Source organism: Rhinolophus hipposideros (assembly GCF_964194185.1).
Source record: "Rhinolophus hipposideros genome assembly, chromosome: 15".
Lineage (NCBI taxonomy): Eukaryota > Metazoa > Chordata > Mammalia > Chiroptera > Rhinolophidae > Rhinolophus > Rhinolophus hipposideros.
In genome coordinates this window covers 33,553,016-33,580,572 of record NC_138061.1, presented here as the reverse complement: position 1 = coordinate 33,580,572, position 27,557 = coordinate 33,553,016, and the positions used below count along the sequence as shown (strand labels likewise).

The following is a 27,557-nucleotide window of genomic DNA, read 5'->3' as shown; positions in this document are numbered from 1 at the left end:
ATTAAAAATCCTAACAATTTTTTCCAGGCTACAATCTAACAAATTTTAATTACTCCATTTAGAAGTGATTTCTTTCTAAAGAAGTTTCCTTCACAGACCTAAAAATGTCAGTTGCAAAGAACTTTACTCTTTATGTTACAGAGCCTATCAGTGCATTAGAGTCTACAGCTTCAGAAATGAAGGAAGTATAATTCCATTCGTAAGTTCTTAACTCATTTGGAATTTCTTAAGTCAGTTTACAATGTTCTTGTCATCCTTTATGATACCGGGATATCTTCAGCCTGCCTTTCCAGGACAGTGTTTCTGATGGTTCCTCTTGTACTGTGTCTTTATTAAAACTGCGATAATCATGAGATTCTGCTTCTCCTGTCGCCTACCTCCCCATCCTCTTCTAAGAAATTTACTTGCACCATACAAATCTCTATGTACTGCTAATTTCTTATATAAAAAAGATTTTTTTTAAAGAAGCTCAGACTTTATTTCTACATAAATTTAAAAGTGGTAACTCAATAGGCTTAAGTGTGGAATAGGACTAGACCCCAGGTCTCCCGATTCCCACTATGCTACAACTTAAGTAACAAGTACAGACAGGGAACACAAATAGAAAAATAAAAATAAAAAAGCGAGTGCTATACATTTTTCTCAGTGTATTTATTTCCACAAATTCCACAAGAGCCAATTACGTGGCCACAATCAATAGAAAGCATAGCTGTGGAATAAACATGTTCATTCCAAAACCTGGGGACACGTGCTTCCTTCCGGCACGGAGTACAGATGTCGCCCACCAGCTAGCTCCCAACCGGCCAGAGGAGTTGGCTAAAGGACCTTTCGTTTTATTTTGTACAGGGACTGGACTTTGAGAAAGTGAGTATTTCCCCAAACCTTAGTAACAAACTGTAAATACAATTCCACTTCCTCAAAAACCTCTATTAGGACAGCCTCATAACCCCAAACCGAAATCACCGCCTGAGCCTCGGCTCCCAAAGGCACCCCTCACCATTTGGAGCATTAGTTGTGCGGCCTCCCTATGTCACGACCCACTGTTTCCGCAACGGCATTGAGCGCTCTCAGTGTAAATAGCTATTGCCCACTTGATCACCAAAGCGAGATCCAGGACAAACTAAGATTCCCTTTGCGTCGCACTCGCAGAGGGCAGGCAACCACTGGGTTCGCGGAAGTTTTCGGCAAAGCAAGGAAGGCTGTTTCCCCCTGCTTTTAACGAGGTCCCACCGTCTGTCGGTGCCACAACGCCTGCCCCAGACGTCATTTTAATGAACCACAGCATCCCCGAGGGAATAACACTTACGGTCTCTATGCGCTGGAGGCAAAGTCCCGGGAAAGTTCCCGGGCACTAAGTTTGCGCGCGGCTCCCGCGCGCCCAGGGAGCGCGCTGCCTGCCCGGCAGCAGGAGAGGCGGAGGCGGGGAGCGGCCCGCCGACCGGCCCTGCTCCGGGGCGCTCCCTGCCCTCTGCCGGCCGGGGCCGTCCCTCCCCGCCGCCCGCCGTGCTCCCGGGCCCTGCGCCGGGCGGGCGGGTCCTCGGGGGGCGGGGCGGGGAGAGCTGTCAGCTGAGACGCGGGGTCCAACCCCAGAGGCCCCAGCCAGGAGGCCGCGGGTGCGGTGGAGCGAGGCAGCAGACGTCTTTGGAATGCAGGGCGTGGGCCTCTATCTCAGCAAAAAAGAAATGAATGAGTCAGCCCGTCCAACGCGAGCCAATCAGCGTGGTCACTGTAAGCGTGGTCACTGTCGGTTAACGCCAACTTTCCTTGATTTACATCAGGCTCAGGAGCCTTTTACAGTCTTTTTTTTTTTTCCCCAACTTCAGCCTTTAACAACTTCAAGAAAATGGTAGATGGCCTTTGAAAAACTCTTATAAAATGAGGATTAATCTTGTTATGATCGCTACTTGAACACTGGATGTACAAGATCATTTCTATTCCTTAGTAAAAGTCCTAGAGACAGGCAGCAGTCCTGGCTGTGATGAGGATAGGATCCGGCAGCGGAGCAGATTTGGATCTGACCTCTGACACTGCATGACCTAGGGCAGCGTAAGTATCTGCACTGAGGGCGAGAGAATGCTCACTGACATTGTTTTTATGCTGGACAGACGGTATGTAGTAATACACCCCAGACCTTTGGCCCGCTGTTTGACATACAGTAGGCACCTCATGCTAAGTCTGTCCCTTTTAGTTCTCCATCAGAATCTCCAAAATCGTGGACAGGCAGGCTCATGATTTTTTTTTTTATTATTATTAGTTTTCAATGTTAAGATATCCAAAGAATTTTAGAGCCTAATAGTTCTTTGGGATTACATGGTCTGAATCCCTTACTTGAGTGGTAAAAAAAGAAAAAAAGAAAAAGTTTTGGTTTAGGATACTTGGATTTTGGTGTTCTTATTAATACAACAGAAATTTTATTAGTAGCAAAACTAAGTGCTTAAAATTGGAATGATTTCATTATGCTATTATTAAACCAACTTTTAATAAAGTAAGAGTGATTTTTGAAATACGCATTCTATCTGGGTCATTGTGCTGTAAACATTATTTTGGAATAAAATTATTTAAAAGAAACTTGAAGTAGTTGGGAATTAGCAAATTACAGGAGACTATAGAACAGTTAGGGCCTGAGGACGAGTTAAGAAATAAGTTGATCGCTTGTAAGGGTAGGGAGTTTTTACAGAGGAAGAATTATTATTTTTTTTAAGTTACAAATTAAACCATCTTAGCTTTGGCAAAGATCTCCTGAGTTTAACTTTCCTATATTTGTTTAGAGCCAGTCATTCTATAGACCAAGACTTCTTTAAAATACGCAACAACCAAAGATAAGATCTAAAGTGAGATCAAGGGCCCTTTCTAAAACGCTGTTCTTTTCTCCAAACCAGGAGGGAGGAGTAGGTAGAACTATACAAGGACTCAAGAGCTCTGGTCCTGATGGCGACTCTGCCAGTAAGCGACCAGTACGCAGCCCTAGGAAAATGCTCCATCTCTCTCTGAAAATCTCTAAGAGTTCTTGAGAGACGGAACTGAAAGACCGAATTACGGTCAAATGGAGCAGGCGCTAAGGTACAGCACAGGGAATATAGTGACTATTATCCTCATAACTCTGTCTGGTTCCAGATGCGTACTAGACTTATTGGGGTGATCACTTCGTTGGGTATATCAATGTCTAATCATTATGTTGCACACCTGAAACTAATATAATATTGAATGTCAACTATAACTGAAAAATAAATTTTTAAAAATAATCTAAAACAATTTTTAAATATTTTTTTTTAAAAAGGCAGGTGCAAGATAAGCCTGCCTATCACCTAACATTTATCCTTTTTTTAAAAAAAAAAAGATTTTATTGGGGAATGTGGGGGAACAGTGTGTTTCTCCAGGGCCCATCAGCTCCAAGTCGTTGTCCTTCAGTCTAGTTGTGGAGAGTGCAGCTCAGCTCCAAGTCCATTCGCCGTTTTCAATCTTTACGTGCAGGGGGCACACCCCACCATCCCACGTGGGAACTGAACCAGCAACCTTGTTGTTGAGAGCTGGCATGCTAACCAACTGAGCCATCTGGCCACCCCTCTGGAAGCTCAGCGGCAGCTCATTGTCTTCAATCTAGTTGTAGAGGGCGCAGCTCACTGGCCCATGTGGGAATCAAACTGGCGACCCAGTCCTTCAGAGCTCGCGCTCTAACCAACTGAGCCATCCGGCCGCCCTAACATTTATTCTTAAGAACAGGCATAAGTTGGTCCCATGTCCTAGATGATAAAGCTGATAAATCTCTTTTGACTCTCATATTCCTCGTAAAGGTCCTGGCTACCTTAAGTTAAATTCTGGAATCATCTGATCTCCTTCCCTCTCTCTGGAAAATTCACTATCAATGGGTATATGAGAACTTCCTAGTGTCTTTCACATCTGTACCATTTTTTTCCATTCCTGGTTCAGGCATTCATCCCCTCATGCCAGAGTGGCTGAGGCTGAGTGTCTCCTAACTTGTTCCAGCTGCTACGTCCTTCACTCTGTGCTCCCAACACCTCATTACCATCACATGATAAATGTCAAAGTCCAGCATGCCATCCTGTCATGAACCTTTCCTCACTCTGTCAATTAAATGACTACAGTTTTACAGAAGGGATCAAAAGGAAAACATATGCTTTATAGGCAACTTTCCTCAAACATTCATGAAAATTAATACATATTTTTAAGCACATCAATTTTCTGCTTACAAAATTTATGATCAATTATACTGGCTAAACTAATAATATGTCGGCTGTTCCACCAAGAACAGCAGCTCTTTTATATGAGAAGACTATATATATACCCGGAGTGCCAAAAAACTGTATACACATGACTTGTATTCATCTTTTGTTATCAATATATATCGAGTATTGTAATTTTAATACAGTTTTTTCCTTTCTTAAAATGTGTATACTTTTTTGGCACCCTCTGTATAAATCCTATATGCATATGAGCAATTCAATAAATTTCATAACCTTGCAGTATGAAAACTGCAACTGTGTGCGTGTATAGAAACGTATGCAGATATACACTGAGATACATGAAAGAGGAAGGGAAAGCTGGTGCAGGAAAGAGAGAGGTAATCTAATTTGTTTCTATTGTCTAGGATCCAGTCAAGCTTAAAATTCACAGAGTGGGTGCACAGTTCAGGAAGGAGGGTTTCCTAGCTGTTCACCTGCAATCATAACTCAAAGCACTTAAGAGGTGTGTGGGGACAGAGCCAGGAGTGCAGTTTCCAGGCTCTCGGCCTCACGTGGAAAGGTGCTGGCTCAGGTAGTAAATGGCCATCAACTGTGATTTTATGGCCATCAGCTGTGACTAGTTGGCCATCAGCTGTAACTAGTGAGCCACTGGCCACTAATATGACTGCTGTGGCTACGCTAGCAGCAAATGGGGGCTAGCAAGAAGATGGGGGCTGGCAAGGGCAGAGCGTGGCTCCTGCTTTCTGTGTCTCCAACCCAGCCGCCAGCGAGACTATAGTGGTATGACTCCCCTATCTATGGCTCTGTGGGTGTTCCTTTTTGGCCTCACCATGTCCTGCATTCTTATGTGGGGAGCGGGAGCTGAGACCCCTCAGGCCGCCTCACGGGACAAGGTGTTTACAATAATCCTTATGCTTTGGAAATGAGGACACAATTACCAACATTGTTAGAACATTCTCACAATAGAAAAAGGGTAACTGTTTCTAGGATGTCTTTGTTTGCCTAAAGTTAAAATGCAAAGTACAAAGACTCACTCCATAGTCTGAAAAAAAGTGATTATTAGCCCATGCTCTCAATGTCATGATGCTCAGTCATTCAACAGCTGGCCTCCACCTCTCCAAACCCCATCTTCCACCTAAAAAACCCTCTGCCAAGTAACCCAGCTGGCCCACTTGTTCCCCTAAGGCAGTGGGCACATTACCACTTCACACCTGAGCCCGCACTATGCCCCCTGTCTGATGACCTTCCCTCACTCTTCTGACGAGTCATCACCTTCCAGACCCACGGAATCCCTTGCTTTTCTTGGATCCCTTCTCACTGGCTCAGGCCTCAGGGAATTCTCCTCTCCTCCAAATGTCCACGGACCTCGTTCTTTGTATCTCCATCTCAGAACTGACATATAGAACCTTAGTATCTTCTTTCGTTTTGAGATCCCTGACTTTTCTTTCTCTCCAGATGACCGAAGTCCTTGTGAGGCAGAGACTGTGTTTTAGAGGCCTTGTACCTGCCAGGACCTCGTAGATTCTGAATAAATAGTCATTGTTGATATAATGATACTTAAGTTATATAACAGCCACAAAGGAGAAAGGAAAACTTTCCTTTTGACTGCTGACACATCAAGAATAAACAAATAGTATAGCTGTTCAAACCAGTTGGCAAGCAGAACTCAAACGGCAGATGCATTTCTTTGCTCTTTACAACATATTCCAACAATATAGAACGCTATTGCTGAGAAAGAGAATCTGATACTTCCTAAAGGGGAGTCTGCACGAGTGTTGTCACAGAAAACCCCAATTCCCCAAACACTAACCTACTGAAGATAAGAGAGGCATTAAGTCATTCTATCTTCCCTATCAAACAAGGAAAACAAACATGCATATTTGATAATCTTGCCAAAGTACCAATTCCTCCTTAAATAGAAACACCTGTTTACCTACAAGAGCGCCTAACCATAAACGGTAGAAAAGGGTAATTCTTCAAGGCAACTCGTAACTACCCGAACCATCCTAAGTACCCATGTGTATATGGTTTAAAATCAAAATTTGCATTAGAGCTAGTCTGTCAAAAGAGACATTACACACAAACACACACACACACACACATTCATCAGTATACTTTCATTAATGCTAATACATTTCTGCTTTTATGAGATGGGAATAAATGCCACCATTGTTCTCAAAAGCCATGTCATACATTGGCTATCCTACTATCCAATTATATTTAATTATATTTATTATAATTGCCTATGACAAAGACTCACTTCTTTAACATGCCACACATATAAACAACCAAATGAATTAGTCAGCACTAGTGAACTTGCAGGTAACAGACATGGCACTTGAAGCAGCACAGGTGAAAAACGCAAGGTGGGATGTATTGACTCTAAATAACCTAGCAACAAGAAAGCCACCGCTGGGCTTTAGGAGCAGCTCAAAGGGAGGTGCACCAGGATGAGATGGCGTCTTTCCCTCTCCAGTTTGGCTTTGTTCTCCCTTCCGGAAATCAGCCTTCTTCCACTTAACTCCCAGCTCTGTCACTAACATGGAGTATTCCGCAGTTGTAATTTTAAAAATTCTCTAGAAAAACTCACACTGGTACAGTTTGGGGACAGGCACCCACCCCAAAGGCCAAGGTCCCATGTTTGGTGGGTCTACACGACAACTACTTAGGTGGATTGGTAGGAAGAACAGTAAGTTCTCCAGAGGTGAGTTTACCTCCCAGAAGTAGGAAGGAGGGCTCATTTGTCTGCCCCCCAAACACCACCACCTATCAAGAAATTCCATTTTGTGTCTAATGTGAAAAGCTGATCTAAGCAGTCCTCAACCTGGTAGTAAATGACTTCCTAAAAGTTCACTTTTAGAGTCTAAAAGTTAATGAACTCTTACACGGCACCAGAAATGCCTTTCACGAGAGGCAACATATACAGACTGGCTTCTCTGGCCATTCTTTTAACTCGTGATTTATCTCAAGTATAATGTTAATAATATTTCTAATACTATACTCATACCTGATTTGTAACATTGTTCCTATAGGAAAGTGTATTTGAAATTCTACCAAGAACAAGAAAAAGATGCTCAATTTAATTCATTTACTGAGTATCTAGTAATGACAGTTGCTTCCATTGTACACACATTATTTTACATCTAATCTGTACACAACACAGCAAGGCCGGTGTTAACAACTGCACTAAACCCATAAGGAAACTGGGAGTCTAGAAGGTTTTGATGCCCAAAGTCAATTGTCGAGATGAACCAAAGTCAGCTTCCAAAGCCACATACAGTGTGTTTGACTCGAAAGTGGGGACTATTGTGTCTGATACTCACAGCAGCCACAGAGGCACTGAGGAGAACGAGAGCTACTGTTTCAGATTCTGCGTAAATATCTAGATTTCTCTGCAGAGAAGGGACTGGAGGCTGTCATTGTCAACAGCCACACATTCACCTTCTGTATTCTAAAAGAAGGTATTTCTCTGTGGTGGAACAAAAGAAAAGATTTCTTGGGCAAGCCTTACACTATACTGATACTTGTACTTACATGAAAATCATTGGAACAGCCAGGGTCTATAAATAGTATCTTCACTAAAAAAAAAAAATCTCTTTTGCCCTGTTGAAAAAAAAAGGGCACTAACTATTAAAACACCTGTCTAAGGTGTTTGAAAATAAAATTGAAACTGCAAAAATATCTGATTGATGAAACTCAGCTCTGTCAATACAAATACAAGGGGTGCATTGAACATCATTAAGTGTGTTTTACACTTTAAAAAAACCTTTTGGTTATGCAGTATTTAATATATACAAGAGAATATATTTAACATATATGTCAGGAAAACAATATTAAAATCAACCACTGTGAACCCATCATCCAACCTAAAAAGCAGACCATCACCGGTAAACCATGGCAGCTCCCTGGGTGCTCCTTCCTGTCTGACTGAGGCTGACCACCATTTCTTTCTGTGCATGTCGAACAAAAAAGTCTGAAAATCTTTGGTCCAAGATGGGATTTTAATAATAAATTAACCCTGTGCCTTTGAAATCAAAGTGGAGAGGTGGTCAGAAGTAACAAGTAGAAAATAGCTGGATTCAGTTATAAAGGACAGGAACAGCTAAATCATATATTGTCTTAACCCAGAAACTACTGGTCAGATAGACCTCTAGAAACTTTTGGTTTCACTCATGGTCCATAGTTAGAACTAGTCACTAGGAGCATAAAATTAAGTTAGATCTCCTTAACGTCTCTCAGATTATTAGACACATGACCTGATATATGGCAGGTCAACTCCAAATTATTCCATATTGAGATAAGGTATTACTAAGCCAAGGCAAATTGGTTCTCCCATGCAGAGCCTGGAATACATCAGATACCATAAAAAGAAAAAGAAAAAGGAGCATTCTAACAACAATGAACTCCATATATCATTGGAAAAAGAACCACTAACTTGAGGCAGGGAAAAAAAAAACCAGTTAATAATTTACTAAGAGTTTAATTTTGTTGTAATAGTGTGTTAAGCAATTTATATTATGGCGGAAATTTTTAAGGTTAAGTCACCGGTGAAGTTAGAGTTTACAATAAATATCAAAAGAAAGGACATATGTACTAAACTAGTGAATGAGTCATTATAAATTGATTTACTAAAAATACAAATTGAGAATAAGGAAATCTAACAGGTGTTACAAATTAAATGGTACAGTAAATACATCCTGAGGAGGAGAGGGAAAGGAGATGATTGATTAATGGAAAGCAATGACACTTGAACAACATCTTAAGGATGGCAACAACAAAGTAAGGACACCTCCATGAACACAGCTTACTGATTATCAAACTGACATTCTCCTTTCGCACCCAACAATCTGCTTTGTTTTATAGCTACGAGAATACACAGCATCCAGTCACATTGTACTCTAAGATTCCTGAAGGCTGGGTCTAGAGCTTAGATTATTTTAAATCTCCAGACGTCCAGGCCTTGACATGGGACATGTTCTACAAATATCTGAATTAAAAAAAAAAAAAAAGAGAGAGAGATCAATTCTAAATACCATATGCAAATGCCTTAATTGAAGTGATAACATCTGACAAAACTTTGCCCCTTCAGTGCAAGAGAAATACTGCAGTACAGCAATTGTAATATTTCAATTCAGGCTAAATGCTGCTGCAGGAACAAATAGCACCAACGTTTTGGAAGCCAGCACCCTTGGAGAAAGGTTTATTTCTGGCTTCTATTTAGTTCCTTGTAGGTGACCTGTGGCTGTCATCCAGGTCCTCTCTTCACTCTGGGACCAAGGCAGGAGCACCCCTAACCGGGACATGCTGGTCTCATGGCAAAGGGAAAAGACAGATGGCAGGACCAGGCCACGTCTATTAAAGCTTCTCCTCGGAAATGGCATTGATCATTGCCATTTCATTTGTTCACATTTCATTGGCCAAACTAAGTCCTATGGCCAAGCCAGCCATGGGGGGAGGGGGTCAAGCCTCAAAGGGGTGGGAAAGCATAATCCTCCCATAGGGGCGGAGGGTTTGTAGGAAGGAACAACAGATATTTTGACAATAATATAATCTACCACAATGGAAATGGAAAACGGCTAAAGAAATGCTTTCCTCCTTTCAGTAATGATAAAAGATGGAGTTTTATAATAAAAGCAGTCCCTCCGTTTCTAGTATGGTACTGTATGCTGTTTTCATATCTTTCAGATGTTGTCTTCTTGTGTCCTCACAACCATCCCAGTGAAGTCCCAGGACTTGCCCAAAGCCCCAGCAGCACCTGAACTAGAATACCAAGTGTGGTGTTTTCTCCCTGGCGTAAGCCTTGGAGGCCTCCATTTCACTGGCAAAAGACTCTTCCTAAGAAGGTTTGTGAGAGCTTGAGTAAAATGATGTACACACAAGCACATAAAAGCATTCAGTAAATATAAGGTCGTATTATTGTTAAATTGTGATATTTGCCCTCTAACCCCTATCTTTCCCAAATTATCTTTAAATTTTAGTCATAAATAATTCATTTAAGTGTAGAAAATATATTTACTAATGATATTTCCTTCAGCTTTCTAAACCATAAGCTCCTCTACTCTTACAGTTTTGTTTTTTCTATAAACACAGATACTTTTCTCAGCTTCTATTACCTGTTCACTGGCTGATTTCTTAAGACTCTCAAAAATTTTTGGAAAACAGAACTATTAAGAGTTTTTATTTCTCCCCAAAATAAGGGAAATTAAGGAAAACTGAAGATACTCAGAATCTTCATTTGAAGTATGATATAGATTCCAATATGGCTGAGAATAAATAAAGGGCTTAGCATCAAAGATTTTCTATTTTCTACCTCGAGCCCTAATCAGCACTACTCTCCTTCTCCCTTTGCAATCTACTAAACTAAACTACGATTCTAGCCTTTCCCTAGAATGGGGTATTCCTTCCCCACCTTTGCCCTTTTGCTCAAACTCTTTCTTCTACCTAGAGCATTCCCTAAGCACTGCCCCAATTCTGTTCAAAGATACTGCACAAATAATTTGGTAAGTGCACCACAATTCATGCACAAAGATGTTCATCACAGTGTGCTTTACAAGCATGAAAAGTTGAGAACAACCAAACTGCCCATTAATAGGGAAACGGTTAAATACATTTTGAACCATACATACGTGGAATAACAAAAATGAAACAGATGTATACTTATTGATGTGGCATGGTCTCAATATACTGTCAATTGAATCAGCTTTCAAAACAGTATTCATAATGATCCATTTCAGCGAGAAAAAGGTGTGTATTTAACCTAGGCATAGAAAGAGTATGGAACACACACACACACAAAAAAAACCCCAATATTAATAATGGTATCTCTGCATAGTGGTAATATTGATGAGTTTTCCACTCTTAATAATTTTCCCATTTTAAAAGTTCTTTCCAATTAGCATTTTTATTTTTTTATAATTTTTAAAAAAGGTATTTTAATGAAAAGGCATTAATCATTAAGTACTCAATTCAAGTATCATCTGCTCCTGAAATCATCTGCTCCTGAAACAATCCTTGACCTAGCCCACTCTTGCCATGCAAGTAATTTTTCTCTCCTGTCTATTTTCTGAATGTTTAATATATCTCTTATAACATCAACCACATTTGTTTTGAAATTATAGCTTTATATGTTCGGCCTTGATTATTAACTCCCAAAATGGAATAAGCCTGTCTTATTTGTATTGGAATTCACTGTCACAACCCATGACATCCAAGTAGCCAGCAAACTACTGAGTGTGTTGATATGAACATAATGCAAGGCTGTAAAATTTACACATTTGAAAGCTACATACCGAGCAACTCTCTAATCAAACATTCATCTATACTGGGAATGTTCAGATATAGCAGAAGGTCCATTGTAGAGAGAGAAATTATAAATCAGAATATTTACCCGTGGTAAAATTTCTCTGTAAATTATTATCCCCATGTTTGTTTTCAAAGTTACCAAAGATACCCTTATTCAACTTAAGACAGAGGTCATTATTTCCTAATCCAGAGGCAAGTCTCTCAGATTTCCAGTTATAAGCTTCCGCTTGAAATGGACAAGAATTACTTTTGCAATAATCCAAGTCCATCCCTGACTCAGTAGGAACTATAAATACCTATTGTGTTAAGATGAAATAAGGAAAATAAATGTTTTAAGATTATGTAAGTCTGATTCAGGGAATTGACACAAATGAATGTTTTGAAATACCTAATGCAATTTTTTAAGGTTTAATAAAGAATGTGTTTTGAAATTAGGTGGGTGAGATTTAAAATAAAAACAGCTACCACAATCTTAGCTGTTACTTAGCAATTTCAGGCTTCAATTGTTCCCTTCTAAAGGGCAAGTCAGAAAACTGAAGAAACTGCTTCTAGAAGAAACACTGAGATATCTGGTCCAGTTTCCTTCCCGCCATTGAATTCCCTAAGACTTTAATCAAGCCTGTATGAACTTTAACTGGTTTGGTTTGGTTTTGTTTCTCTTTCTCTCTAGAGACAATTCACTTTTATTAAAACTTAATTTCTGAATCAAAAGCAAAGCTACATGCCGTAGTTCATCAACAGGAACCCCGGCTGCTAGTCCTTGCAATGCCACTACCTGAGGAAATGAAGACATGAGAGAGTGCAGAGAAGGAAGTTCCAAAGGGAGTAAACAGTCTGACTCATCGCCAAGCACTGTCATTCAACAGCCAGAAGAGGTGAGGGGTTCCAGGGGCCAGTTATAAACTGAGTTAACAACTTGAGGACTCCAGTCACACTCTTAAGAAAATAGGTTTAAATTCTAAATTGATCTTAGCAGTTATCTTCAATTCCAGAACCCATATAAGCATGACAACCTGGATCAACAAGCGAGTATTCAAAACCAAACCTTGCTTTTATGAACTCAACCAAAGTCTTACCACCAGGACTGAGACAGATAATTGAAGAATTGTGGCTTAGGAATGTCTTTACAATAGGAGACCTACAATCGGTGGTATGCTGGAGCCAGATTTTACCAGCCCAACTAGAGTCAATTGTCATAGTCTCTGGATTTTTGGCAAGCCAGCTGTTAAACAGAGCCATCATTAAATGTTAAATTATATAAACATACAATTAAAATAAATTATATAAAAACAAAGATAAAAAATACTCAAAATTCATCACTTCCTATTTACTATTATCTATGCTCTTGATATCATTTGCAACTATTTAATCTGGCTGGTAGTAAACTATACAATGGTGTACTCCTGCATGTTACTTCCCAAGTCGGCCTATGGTGACTTGGTGGTAGTCTGAAATCAGCCATGGTGGAAGTATTTACACCACAGGAATTGGCAAACACTACAACCCCCTCCTTCCTACAGGACCAGCGCTTAACCCAACATTGCCTGATAGTAGCTAAGGAAGTTGAGCTGGCTAATCTTCTGAGTCATAATAAAGAAACCACTTCTATTTTGGCCCTGTAATATACCAGTCATAGCACAAAGTGCTTCCACACAGTCTTTCATTTCATAAAGGTATCAAATCCAATACACAGATGAGTCAGCTGAAGTTCAGAGGCTAACTACTAAAAGCACAAGAGCAAAAGTCAGGTCTACGAATGTCTAACTCAAAAATTTATGATCTTTCCACTAGGCTACCCACCTACTAACATTATCATTATCACAATGAAACCAAAATCAACCACATATAACTGATAATTAGCAAACATTAATGGTGTCTAATGTATAAAAATGACACATTCAAAAAGGAATATGGAAAAAAATATAGAATAAAAGCTCAGTTTTATTCATATTCACCAAGTTTATTCATATCTACTTCCAAAATGTACCCACAAAATGTGGGTAAGAATGGGGCCCACGGAACCAATGGGCCCAAGAATATGTATATTTGAGAAGGACTATTCCAAGATTAATATAAAAGGAATCATCTTTTAGTCCTTTAAATATTTATGTTCTATCCACCAAACTGATGTACCCAACTGAAAATAACACACTCTACCAAGAAAGAATAATTTCTCAAATGTTAAGATAAATTTTTTTGAAGTACTTATGATATTTACTTTTTAAATATTTTCTCCTTTAGACTTTTAAGTTATTGGATTGTGCTATTCTTTCATCAAGGCTTCTTACAGAAAATTCAGGGCTGGCCCAGTAGCTCAGGTGGTGGGAGCGCTGTGCTCCTAACGCTGAGGTCGCTGGTTCGATTCCCATATGGGCCAGTGAGCTGTGCCCTCTACAGCTAACATTGTGAACAACGGCTCTCCCTGGAGCTTTATTAGTGTAGCTGCCGCCGGCTGCTGTGTGCTGCCATGAGCAGCTAGTGACCAGCTTGAGAGGCCGGTAGCCAGAGTGAGCGGCTGGCAGCCAGCAAGAGCTGCCGTGAGATGCTGTGAGAGGCCAACCGACGATTGGCAACCAATGGCCTCAGCCGGGGGATGCGCAAAGCTCATAATACCAGAATGGGCCAAGGAGATGTGTCCCACACAACTAGACTGAGAAACAACGGCTTGAACCAGAGTGAGGGGGAAGGTGGAAGAAGGGAGGGGAAAAAAAAGAAAGTTCACCTGGTAGTCAAAAGAATTCCAAAGGGCTAACAGAATTTTACTTACTGATTATTTAAAAAAATTCTTGTCATCTTGGCTTCCTATAAGTTACTGGCTTCTCCCATTGTTCCAGTACATTCGCATCACCTGTCATGAGGAAAGAATCTGATCAGTTACATGCCTCAAAAAGACCATTTCTTGGTGTCTACATTAGTCTTTTTCTTTCTTTTAACCCAAAACACAGAAAAATACAGTTGTCTCTTCCTTTTCCTCCAAAATAAAACAGGAAGGAAAGAATAACAACACAGAAGATCACCCCAAGAGAAAAAAATGTTTAGAAAGCAGTATTTCTACTGTTGGGGTTCAGGGTTGAGAACGCTTAAAATACCTGCCGTTATGTTTTCGGGAAAAGATTTTTAGTCTGTTTCCTGGGAGGGAACAGTATTAGAATAACCACTGTCTCTCCTCTCCAACCCCTTCCTTCCTTCTCCACAAAAGTGAGTGACTAATTTGCCTGGGAAGACTAGAAAAAGCACTGTCTTAGCACTTAGCCACTGCACTGAGCCTGGCATTGAGGGCCTCCCTCCAGTGCTAACACCAGGAGCCAGCTGACTCCCTTCCACGCAGTAAATAGGACCGGTTTGCCTGCTTCTAGGAGGGCCAGCCAGCTTTCTCTGTCCCAGCTTCTCTCCAGTTGTTACTGGATGACTATGTCACGGGTGCTAGGGCCCAATGTATGTTTTAGTTTCAGAGAAGGAACTAACTGACACTTGTGAGTTCTCTCATCTGCTTTATCAGTAATTAAGCTAGATCTATGTATGATTCCCATTTCAATCCTTGCTCTATTTCTCAAATTGTTTTAAACTAATAGATAAGAAAGGTGAATAATTAATTAGGCAACCTAAACCACCAAAGAGCAATGCACAGATAAAACCTTCATTCAAAGACCTGCCACATACTGGCCATGTGACCTTAGGGAAATCCATTCACCTTTTCCCAGCCTCAATTTCTTCATTTCTGAAAGAGCATCAAATGCCCTTTCCTATACTGTGTGGTTGTAAGGATTAAATAAGATGACAGGTATAATCTACCAAAGTCAAGCATGCTTTGATCCAATAAGGACATTATCTCAGCACCAGGGGCACCTAAGGCCCAATGATCAGACTTGCTACCTTCTCCGTATGTCCAATTCAAACACGGGAGGTTCATACAATTCATGGAATAATGGAATATGCCCAACAAAGTGCCTGCCTTTTTCCAAAAGGATGTCATTCAGAATGGTATTTTACTTTTGTCTTTAAATTTCGTTAACGTTGTATGGTCTACAACCCAAGGATCGGAGGTTCCACTTTCTTTCCCTTCACAGAAGAGCACTGCATGAAAACACCCCATATCTACCAAGCAGAATGCAACTATTGCTCACTTTATATGAAGAACATATGGCTCCAAGTAGACAACACTTAAAATAGGAACCTGTTCTCTTTCCTCACTTGAAGCCTTCGTGTTAAGTCATTCAGAGAGTTGAATAATAATTGTAAAGTGGCTCCATACACTGAGGTACCATGAGAGACAGTGTCACCTCAGTTATAGAACAGACAGAACCTCAAATTATCTAAGCCATTAGGGTGTGTGTGAGTGTACGTGCGTGTGTGACATAAAGGAGAGAGAGAATAAAACAAGCACCACATAAACCTAGACAACTTCCCAGTAACAAAGAATTTGTCGACATCAATACAAATAGCGGGGAAGGACCTAAGAGTCAGACTTGTAGATTATACCCAACACGGAGGGGAACGTGCTCACTGGCAAGCTATAGCTTTATATGCCTGGTCACTTGGCATGGAAGCCTTTAAAAGTGACGGGAAATGGAGGTTTGTTACAGGTTTACAATAAATAGGCGTGAACTCCACCTCTGCTAGTTAACGGCAGTGTGGTCTTTGTCAAGTGATCTAATCCCTCTCAGCCTCTCAGTTTCCAAGTCTCTAAAATAAGGACAATAATACATACCTGGAGAATAATTACGTAGATTAGAGATAATGAATTATAGTGCCCACCATAGAATATGTCACCAAAATATAATTGCAATGATTGTGTTTACTAGTCCAAGTATGATAGCCTATTAAATTCATGGTAACAATTGCAACTATGGTTATATGGTCCATTAAATTCACACTCTTTTCCTACGTGAACATTTTGGAGAGGGGTTCAAATCATACTTTTGACAGCAACATAAAATTTTTCTACGTTGTCCTGAACGGAGTGTTAAGTAAAAAAAAAAACCCATCTTAGTTGCTGGCCTTTACGAATGGGCAAACAGGAAGCTCTAGCTATGCATTCGTTAGCTTGCTTCATATCAGTACTGAGTTTCTTTCTTTGATGATCAATTCTTGAAAGAAGGAATGGATCTTTCCCACCACTGCTAATTCTTCAAGTATGCACTCTAGGCTGACCTCGCATTACAGCCTCATCTATAATATGGATTTGTCAGCTATGTTTTCAAGGAAAAAAAGACACTCAAGGGCGGCAACACCAATGTTTAAACAGAACTTTCTGTCTAAGAAAAGCGTTCCCCGACTCTTACGTCACCCTCTTTGGGACTCACCCCGATGTTGCTGACTGCTCAGAATAAGCTGAGTACTCTCCTTTTACCTTCAAACTCAGAGTGCAATGCCCACAAGAAAATCTGCCTCTGACTAAAACTGTAGTTTGGTGACTGTTGATTTCTGAATAAAAACCGCTTCATTTGCTATAGTGGAAAATATTTAAATAGGTTCAAGGAATCAAATTCATCCTCATTAAAGATGGTAATTTGCCACCACTATGGTTATTCGAAAAAATTACAAGTGACTTCAACAACTGACTTTAAAGAACTAACCATTTGGCAGAAGACACTGTACTAAGTACTGGGGGTAGGAAAGCGGTTATAAGGTGGTTGAGATGAAGTTCATTTAAAAGAATGCAGTGCAATGGCAGTATCACCAGAATGTGAGCAATTGATTTTGCTGATGCATTTAAAGAGAATAACCTGAATGTAAAAGTCCTGGCTGGGATTGTTAAAAGACCAGTACTTCTTAATCATGCTTTCTATACAATGTTGGGATTCTACCACAGTCACACGGAGACCTGGCCAGAAAGAATAAACTCCTTTCTGAAGGTATGCTCTCTGCTCTAGGCTGAGGCCAAGCCTTCTCCCCCAAGGTGGAAGGAGATTGGTGGGTATCAAAACCAAGAGCATTTGAGAGCTAAGAGGCCAGAGGATGACAGTTGCACCAAGGCTGCAGAAGTGGATAAAAGCTCTTGTACCCATAAGACATGACTGTTTGGGGTTCTCAGCCTCTTTTCTCCCGAGGAGTTAGTTCATTAAGAGGAGTTTGGGCTTTCTTTATGGGAGACAGTGTCCTGTGGTCATTAAATGGACAAGCTTTGTGGTTACACAGAACTGCATCCCCCAACCTTTCCTGAAGACCTTGAGAATGTTGTTTAATTTCTCTACGCCTCTGTTTCTTTATCTCTAGGATGGGAGTAATAGCACTACTACAATTTAATGTTGCTATGCAGGTTAAAAGACATATGCCTGCAAACAGTTTCATAATCATGGCAAACAGTAAGTATTCACCAAATGTTGTTGCTATTGGAAGAAGTATACTATCCTCACTATCAGGGGGCAAAGACAGTACTAGGGTGACGGTGACATCAACAAAAAGAGGTATTTTCATAAGCTCAGATATGTTCCAGAGCATTTCACCAGGAGAGCAGAAAATGGCTTGGAGTAAAGTTTCATTTTGTAATAAAGCACACATTGTTCCTATATCTGTGCATAAATCTTGGGAACAAAGTGAGAGTGGCAGCAGTTTGTTGGCTGGTAGAAAACTCAGAAATCTTACTACCAGCCATAGAGAAACAAAATTGAATCTCCTGTTTGAGATTACTCAGCTAATAAATGGCAGAGCCGGGATTCAAACCCAGGCAGTCTGTCTTCAGCGCTTGTTCTTCACCTGCGAACGACACTGTCTCCTCAGCAAAGAGAAAGAGCAGTACCCGAAGAGCGGTGAAGACCAGGACCGGACAGAGAAAGGCATGAAACAACCCAGACGACGAATACAAAGAGCAGTTAATGGGGCCAAAGAGTAAAAGGACCCAAACTGCTACTGTCTCTAAATGAGAATCTAAAAACACAGTCATAACAAGGTATTCTCAAAAGATGGCACTGTGAAAATGAACTAGTTTGGGGAATTCAGCATTTACTTAAAGTGACCAGATGATACAAAAGCTGAGAAGGACCCACGTAGGTCCTTTACATGAGCCACACATTGACTTAGAAACAAGCGTTACACACCCAAAATATCAGCTGTCGAGGGAGGGCCCCTATAGCACGAGAGTTGCTTACCAAAGCAGTTTCCTGTGACCTTTTCCTTGCATCTTTATAGCCAAAAACAGGAGGAAAAGTCACTTAGGGTTATTGAATTATCTGCAGGTCAGAAGGAGGGAAGAAGACAGAAGGGATGGGAAACATGCACCTAGTTAAGTAGGAAAACGCATAGAGATGAGAGTAAGGATAAAGAGAAGCCATATTCCTGGCCAGCCTTAAATGTTTCAGACTCTAAAATGGCCCCAAGGATCCCTGTATCTTATTATCCATGCCTGTGTAATCCCCTCCCCTTGAGTGGAGGTGGGACCTGGGATTTGCTTGTAACCAATAGAATAAGGTAAAAATGATGGAATTCATATGGTTATATCATGTAACATTGCAATGCCCATGCTGCTATAAGATTCTGTTCCTAGCTGGCTTTGAAGAAGCCAGCTGCCATGTGGTGAGCTGCCTACAGCGAGAGCCCCAGGAGGGCGACCTCCAGCTGACAGGTAACAAGAAGTGAGGCCCTCAGCCTGACAGCCCACAAGAAATTGCCAACAACCAATCACAATGAGCCTAGAAGCAAATCCATCCCCAGTCAAGCCTCAGATAAGACAGCAGCCTAGCTGACCCTTGACTTCAGCCTTATAAAGTACCTAGCCAAATCATGACCAGATAGATCCCTGACCACTGAAACTGTGAGACCGTTTGTGCACTGATTAAGCCACTAAGTTTGTGGTGATGTTATGTAGCTACCGTGTTTCCCCAAAAATAAGACCTAGGCAGACCATCAGCTCTAATGCGTCTTTTGGAGCAAAAATTTACATAAGACCTGGTCTTATTTTACTATAAGACCTGGTTGATAATATGATTGATATGATATGATATGATATGATATGATATGATATGATATGATATGATATATGATATGATATGATACCGGGTCTTATATTAATTTTTGCTCCAAAAGACTCATTAGACCTGATGGTCCGGCTAGGTCTTATTTTCAGGGAAACGTGGTATAGATAACTAATACAGAAGGGAAGTGAGGTTCGAGTCCCTGATGCAACCTCATGTCTTGCAAGAGGAGGGTAAGGACAAGGAAGGCCCAAGGCCAGGACCTGGGAGAGTGGTCCTGCCCTTACATTGTCATGTGTCCTCCATTCACCTAGCTCTGATGCAGGCCCTCAGTCTCCTCTCTTACCAGACAGGTCCTCTCACCCCATTCTTTACATTTGGCGGACATAAAGGAACATACTTACCAAGGAAATAACAATCTTATAAATGGTGATCAGTTTCTCTGGCTGGCTTGCAAAAGCTATTTCACATGCCAAAAACCGACACATTTAAAATAGCAAGGGCATTTTGACCATCATATGAGCTATACTATGACCCTACCCATCATAAAGTAATTTTAACATAAGTATTTTAAATGTGATATATCAGACTTAACCACTTTATAGAACCTATGTTTAGAGAGATAAGTTGGAGACTTTCTATGTTAGTAGTTTTAAGAACAGAATTAAAATAAAACATCCAAGGTTCCATCTGAATTTTGCTAACATGAGCTCTTTAAAAACCAAACACATATATTCTTAAATCTGAGCAAGTACCACCGGCTTCTACAAATTAATCCCAGTAACAATTCCCAAGCAGACTACACAGCTAAGAAAGACTACTGAGCCAGAGACCTCTGACCTCAATAGGCCATCTTGCTACAAGCAGAAATCCTACAATCACATCATTTGAAAGCTGGAAAATCCTCATTATGTAATCGTCTAGTCCTGGCCTCTCAGTTGACAGGTGATGACACATAGACCCAAAGACTTTAAGTGACCTGTTCAGTCTCACTCAGCAACACAAGCTGGGCCTCCTGTTTCTCAGGCTTCTTTATACTCAACTCTACCAACTTCAGCTTCAACACCAGAAAGAATAAAATCACTAGTATTAAATATTCTGTAAGGAAAAAAAGTGGAACTAACTTTCCATGACACTATAAAGTTCCTACTTGTAAAAACTAAGGTCTATGGCAAGAGGAAAAAAATAACATTGACTAAACATTCATATTAAATAATAGCAATGCACAGTATTTTCTAAGGAAACTGAGATGCCCGTAACATAGGCTGCCTTTTCTTATGAATGATCTGCTTTTTCCAAAAAAAAAAAAAAAAAAAAAAGAATGTTAAATAGGGAAGAAAATTAAAAGAGGCCTAGAACAAACACTTGTGAAAGTATATGGATCCCATTGCTTTCCGTATCCCTATTCCTAAATTCACTGATTCATTCCACAGATATTTTGGGGTCACCTACTATGCCAAAGCATTGTGGTAGGTGCTGCATATAAGAAGCCTGTCTGGACATAAACAAATAACACTTATTAATATTTTCAGCAGAAGAAACCACATCTAAAGAAGCAAATACTGCAGAGATGGAGATTTCCAGTATGTGTTTTGGTAGGCTATTAAGAATGCAGACTGGAGTTCTCTTATCTCCTAGAAACTTCCATACTTAAAATAAACAACAACTTGTTTTTTTGTGTAATGACATCATACTGATGACAGCAGTGGGAGTTAATCACAGGAAGAGGTTAAACACCCCCAGGTCATATCCCTCCAGAATTTCTGTTATGGAACTTTCTCAGCAGCCTAAAAGCAATTTTTTTTTTTTTTTAAAGAAAGTGATCTTTCACCCAACATTCTCCTTCCTGATCTTTTTCTCAGTACCAAGAATAAATATAAGTTTAAAATAAACCAAAAAGAAACCAGAGCTTATTTTCCCCCATGTAGCCAATAGTTTCCTCTCCTCAACATGAACTTAAACCTCTAAGGAAGGGTATTACCATCACTAAGACATCATTTAACCTCTCCGTGTTTTAAATGCATCTGCGTGATCTGACATAGTATTGTTGAGTAATACTAATAATACTAGCAATACTAATATTACTTAAAGTAAAAACAGACAAACTGCTTACTACATGCTCTTTTCTAAATGTTTTACATGTCCTCACATTCATTTAATCTTGACAACAGCACTAGAAGGCACATCACTATTATTGCCTTAATTTTGCAGAAAAGGAGACTGAGGCAGAGTTTCTGAGCAAACACGCACAGTCAGTCATGCAATGCATCCATTCACAAAGCCTTGGCGGGAAACCTCCCCTCCCCAGGCCTCCTCTTGTCACTTGGAGGACTTTGCGTTCGCCTAACAGCCCAGTCTTCTCCCAACCTTCCCCCTGGCTAAGGAGGAAGGAGCTTTGCAATGGTGAGTTTGGGAGAAGAGCCTGGTCATTGTTCCCCAGATTCTCCTGATTTCCTCCCTTTCCAGAGCCAGCCTGCCCACAGATGAGGGGCATCCCAGGTTGCTCCCTTCTTCACTACAAAGCGGAAACTGATCTCACACGAGTGTGAAACACCAGAAAGCCCACTTGGCTGCAACTCTGATCAGGTTTACTTCCAATGGACCTCTGTATGTTTAACTCCCATTGGTCTATCCATTGCTCCCAAAATTGGGTGAGGAAGAAGGGTGTTCTTCAACGATCCATCCTCCCAAGCCCTGCCACAAATAGGTTTTAAAACTGAAATGGGTGGCAGGAACTTTGCGGAAAAGGTAAATATTTCTTTTACAAAAAAGAAAATCAAAACTCAAAGGGATACAAGAACATAACACAGTTCAACAAGGTATCTGCAGAGCGGGTCATTGGTGAACCTGCTCCCCGCACTCACTGTTAACTGGGTCCAAAAGACAAGGCTATTCCTCTACTTGGACCTAAAAACACCATTTCCTTTCCAAATACATAACATCCACACAGATAACCTTTTCGACTGTGGTACCCTAATTTAATGTAGTGGGAAATTCCTTAGCATCAGTAATTGCAGTTATTTTCACAAAACGGGCAATGTACTTCAATAGTATATATTATCATCACCTTGACAAAGTCTGTATTTTATTAACTGCATGATAACTCCATAACAGCAAGTACAGTGACAAAAATACTACCAACAACTCTGTCATCCAGGAATAACAATGTCTTTCATCTCTAGACTTGTCATTTGATCTTTGTTCTCAAAATGCAGTGCTTCTGGTTTTAAAAATATATGTAAAAGGGCTTTCATTCAGTAATATTGATTTTTTTTTGCTATAGAGATATATTGAAATGTTGTCACATTTCAGCTGACAACTGAAAATGTTTAATGCAGGTAATTTAAGCTCCATGCTTCTTATTTAAACTGTTTAATAAGAAAAGTTTCCTTGACGTTACCTGAGCAAAAATTTCAAAATAAAACACAAAACACATTTATTCCACAATACATTGGAAAGCAAAATTAACTTTTTCATGGACGCATACAAGTGAAGGAAATCAGGCATCCAGCACCATCAGATTTATAGAAAAGAACAAATGACAGATACACTGGTATTTACGTGCCTTGAGCCTTACACCAACCCTGACGTATAAATAGATAAGGCAACTGTAACACTATCTCCCTTTGCAGAAAAAGGACCTGAGGTTCAGAGGACAGTGGCACGCCTAAGTTGACCTATGTTCTAAGTGGCAGGACTCAACTTTAAACGCAGGTCTTCTTCTGCTTTTTCTCCTCAAGGCCACCATGAAGTGAGAAGTAACGGGAAAAGCCTCTGAGAATGTCCAGTGATCAAAATTTAAGTAGACAAGAGCTGAAAACAAAGACTGACAGTGATGCAGTGTGACATGATACAAGGTGATGTGTCAGCCCCACTTATTGTTATTAGCACAGCCTGGGATACCTGGGAGGAAAGGAGAGAAGAAAGAAAAAAAGTAGATAACAGAGATGACAAACTGCAGACTGGCCGTGGAAAATATGAAAAGAAACACCAACCAAAATAGAGAAATGATGTGGGGCTTGTGGTTATGGATTATGCCTGAACTAGTGGTTAGCAAACGTTTCCTGTAATGGCCCACTCAGTACTGCACGTTCTGCAGGGCATATGGTATTTCTTGCAACAACTTAACTCTGTCATTACAGTGCAAAAGCAGCCACAGACGCAAATAAATGGGCATGATTCGTGTGCCAATAAAACTGTATTCATAAAAACAGATCTAAACAGGTCTCAGGCCAGATTTGGCTCGCCAGCTATCGCTTGCTAACCCTTGGCCTAGATAGTCACCTGGCCTCCATGTGAAACCAGTGACATACCAAAGAAGCAAAGAGAAAGATGCTACAGCCTTCGTAAAAAATCTAGGGACAATATAACCATTCGGCTGGCAGCAAGTACCACTAGGTGCCGAAAGAACCTAGTCTGTGGGGGCTCAGCACGGCCTTTTGATTAAGAAACTGAAGTGACGCATTTGTTCAGTCTTAGTTTATCCGAAATTATTAACATTCAAAGAATCAATCTGTAAAATATCCTGTCGATTATGACTCACAGAATTGTTAAAAGCCCAGTCTTATCACATATTTTACAGGGATGATGATGGGGAAAAATCACCCCCATGTTCCAAAAGTAACTACAAAAGAAAATTGTCCCGAACAGGGGCAGCTGAATGAATCCTGGCTTCCATCACTGACAGTTTCTCTCCCTGGAAAACTCTCCCTGACTTTTCCTGTCCTATTTTCCTATCAGCTCTAACTCCTCATTTAGGTATCAATTTAAACATCTTTTCTTCCAAGAAGCTTTTTCTCAAACATCCTAGATCAGGTCAAGACACCTGCCACACATTCATATGACACTGAACTTCTTCACTACTCTCAGGATACCAAACATCCTTCCTAGTTGAACATCTGCGTCCCAGCTGGACTATAAACTTTGGAAACATCTAGGAACAAGGCTGGCAATGAGAGTTGGATTATTTGGTTGGTGCAAAAGGAATTGTGGTTTAAAAGGTTGAAAATAATTGCAAAAACTGCAATTACTTTTGCACCAATCTAATAAATAGAAGGCTTTGGCATTTCAAAATGGTGCCCTGCATTGAGTGACTAAATAAATAGCTAGTGATGATTAGCAAAGCATGATTCTGCAGAGCCACTTTGGGGCTTTTCCAGCCAGTACCATATATAGTATGATAAGACTAGACAAGACTAGGTCCAGGTACCAGGGAGCAAATTGCTCCTACACTGAAACAGAGTGAGAACAGGTCACCCGTTCCTGAGTTTGTTAAAGTAGAAACTATAGAGAAGTTTCTCTGATGCTTATCAGTTAAAAAGCGCAAACGTGGTTTCAGTTAATGATAAAATTTTCACTATCCTAGGCCTTAGCATATTCAAAGATATTTAGCTGGATAGATTTAAAGCACAGATCAGCACAATTTCTTTTTGTTTAAATAAATACATACAGCATATATAAAAGTACAAACATTCACATACAGAACTGCTTGAAATAAGAGAGGGGAGAAAAAGCATATTATAAAATACATATAGTATGATCCATTTTTACAAATTAAAACAAACAAAATTAACTGAAAAAAATATGTGCTGCCCCTCACCCAACGTGGTTTTACCTGTCAGAGGTATTTGGGTTAATTTAATTTACTTCCTTCTTATTTGTCAGTATTTTCTTCTTTTTACACAATGACCAGATATTTTTTTTATAAGGAGTTATTTAAAGTTATTTCAAATAAAAATCTCTGCTCATTAGGCAATGCTTTAAAGCTGTTTAAGAGAAACATTATACATAGGGAAAATGAGAAACAGGGCAGTGCTGTTATTATTTAACATAGCTTTGCTGACAACTGAAAATGTTTCTGACCTTCCTACTATTCCTACCAATATCCTAATGACGATACATTTTACCAGGGTGAGCATCAGCAGACAAAAGCACACCAGTACCAATGCTGAGGGTGGTAATTTCAGTTTCTAACTACAGTTTTACTTTTCCTGGACCGTGACATATTTTAAGTTGTCCTAATTTCTCTCTGGTCTTAGACTCTGAGAACTGCACTAACTTATCTAGCCAATTTTAGTGACCAAAATGAATTAGGGGCAGATAAGAAACTTCAAAAGTGAGATCTCGTCCTTTGAAAGGTTATTTATGTAGGTCAGGAATTGGCAGCCAGACATTAGGAATGCTGAAGTAGTTACTTGAAACTTATTTCCAGTGCTCACACTGGAGTCTTTAAATACATACACCTAAATCTAATATGTTAAATTTAAATTCATGTGGTCATCTAATATCAGGCTATGCCTACATTAGAGTGATTACCAAATTTCCCATCTTAGAATGTGCTTTAATGCCTTATATTTCTTTTCATAAATACTAAGTATTTCATAAATACTGTCTTATGTTTGAATGATGCTCTACTGGCCAATAACAACAGTTTCATCAATTATACATTATGAAGATATTTTTAAACTCCAAATGAAAAGATTTGACATCTCTTTACAAAGATCTGAAATAAACAACACAAAACACATTCTTTACGAGATTGGCTTTATGATAACAGAGTTGCCCTCCATGCAATAACAATTATAAACTGTGAACAAATATAAAAATCAACTTTGAGGGCACTAGAAAACAACCAAAAGCAGGCAGAAAGTGGACAATCTACATATAACCCTTAAAAGAAGGGAACCACAGTGGATGATAATTTAGTTATACAGCTTATCCCATAAGGGCACAACCAAGTCTGTGCCACAGCAGATGGAATGCAAGCAGCAAACCACAGTCATATTGGTCAGAAAATGGGTCTGTCAGGGTAGCTGAAAATTGAGGAAGAAAAATCCCCCAGATGAGGAAGTCATGGAGAGTGAAGTCCCTGATTTACAAATAAATTCCACACTTGATGGCTAAACTAAGAACTGCAAGACTACAGGGATCCTGTCAAGGGGAGAGAGGAGAGGAGAATAATAGTTAAAAAGTTTTTAGAAAGCTGCCAGATTCCAACAGCTGCCCACCTCCAAGGAGTTTAAAGTTCAAGACATGCCAGGTTTCAGGGGCCTGGTAAAGGCCTCAAACTTTCCTTTGAAACGACATATGCACCATGCCTTAAGGAATAAAGATAATGTATCCTGACTAGAGGATATTTCCTGAGAAACATAGGCAAAATGAAAATACCAACGCATAAAAATGAGCCTACAAAACATTCAAGCTAATTAGCCATTATTTTAACAATTTATTTGAAGAAAACACACTCTCCTCAGGGGAACATAACAGAATCCCAAGTCTTTTACAATGTAGCACCCACAATGTCCATGCAAGCAAAAGTTCATAGATATGGGAGGTAAACGGAAAATGTAACTCCATAATCAAAGATAAATCAATCCACAGAAATAGTCGTACAAATAACCCAGAAAATGGAATTAGAAGACAAGGGTTTTAAAATATGAATACGAAATATACTAAGGAATCTACAGAGAAAGATATAATGGGTAAAGAAATAGAAAATTCCAGGAGAGGGCTGGCCCGGTAGCTCAGGCGGTTAGGCCTCCATGCTCCTAACTCCGAAGGCTCCGAAGGCTGCTGGTTCAATTCCCATATGGGCCAGTGGGCTCTCAACAACAAGGTTGCCAGTTCGATTCCTCGACTACCACAAGGGATGGTGGGCAGCGCCCCCTGCAACTAAAATTGAACACGGAACCTTGAGCTGAGCTGCCTCCCCGATGGCTCAGTTGGTTGGAGTGCGGGCTCTCAACCACAAGGTTGCTGGTTTTGACTCCCACAAGGGATGGTGGGCTGTGCCCCCTGCAACTAGCAACGGCAATTGGACCTGGAGCTGAGCTGCGCCCTCCAGAACTAAAACTGAAAGGACAACAACTTGAAGCTGAACAGCACCCTCCACAACTAAGATTGAAAGGACAACAACTTGACTTGGAAAAAAGTCCTGGAAGTACACACTGTTCCCCAATAAAAGTCCTGTTCCCCTTTCCCCAATTAAAAAGAAAAAGAAAAGAAAAAAAAAAAGAAAATTCCAGAAGAAATATAGAAGCTGTTAAAAAAAGGAACCAAAGGAAATTCTAGAATTGAAAACTATAAAATAAAATGTAAAAAAACCCATATTGGATTAGATTAATAGGTTAGACAAAATAGTGAA

The 27,557-nt window shown here is 40.1% G+C and overlaps 1 protein-coding gene across 10 annotated transcripts in view; it reads right to left on the bottom strand.

Annotated features, from left to right (window-relative positions):
- The window catches only part of SGMS1 (sphingomyelin synthase 1), a 255,191-nt gene that overhangs the window by 83,289 nt on the left and 144,345 nt on the right, over nucleotides 1-27,557 (bottom strand). For 8 of the 10 annotated variants that reach the window (XM_081075240.1, XM_081075239.1, XM_081075242.1 and 5 more), the window contains one exon: nucleotides 14,272-14,352. The exons of 1 other annotated variant lie outside the window; for it this stretch is intronic. The gene's annotated coding sequence lies outside the window, so the exon portion shown is untranslated. Of the gene's footprint in view, nucleotides 1-1,306; nucleotides 1,506-14,271; nucleotides 14,353-27,557 lie in introns of those variants that run through there. One more of the 10 variants, XM_081075245.1, reaches the window with a different exon arrangement.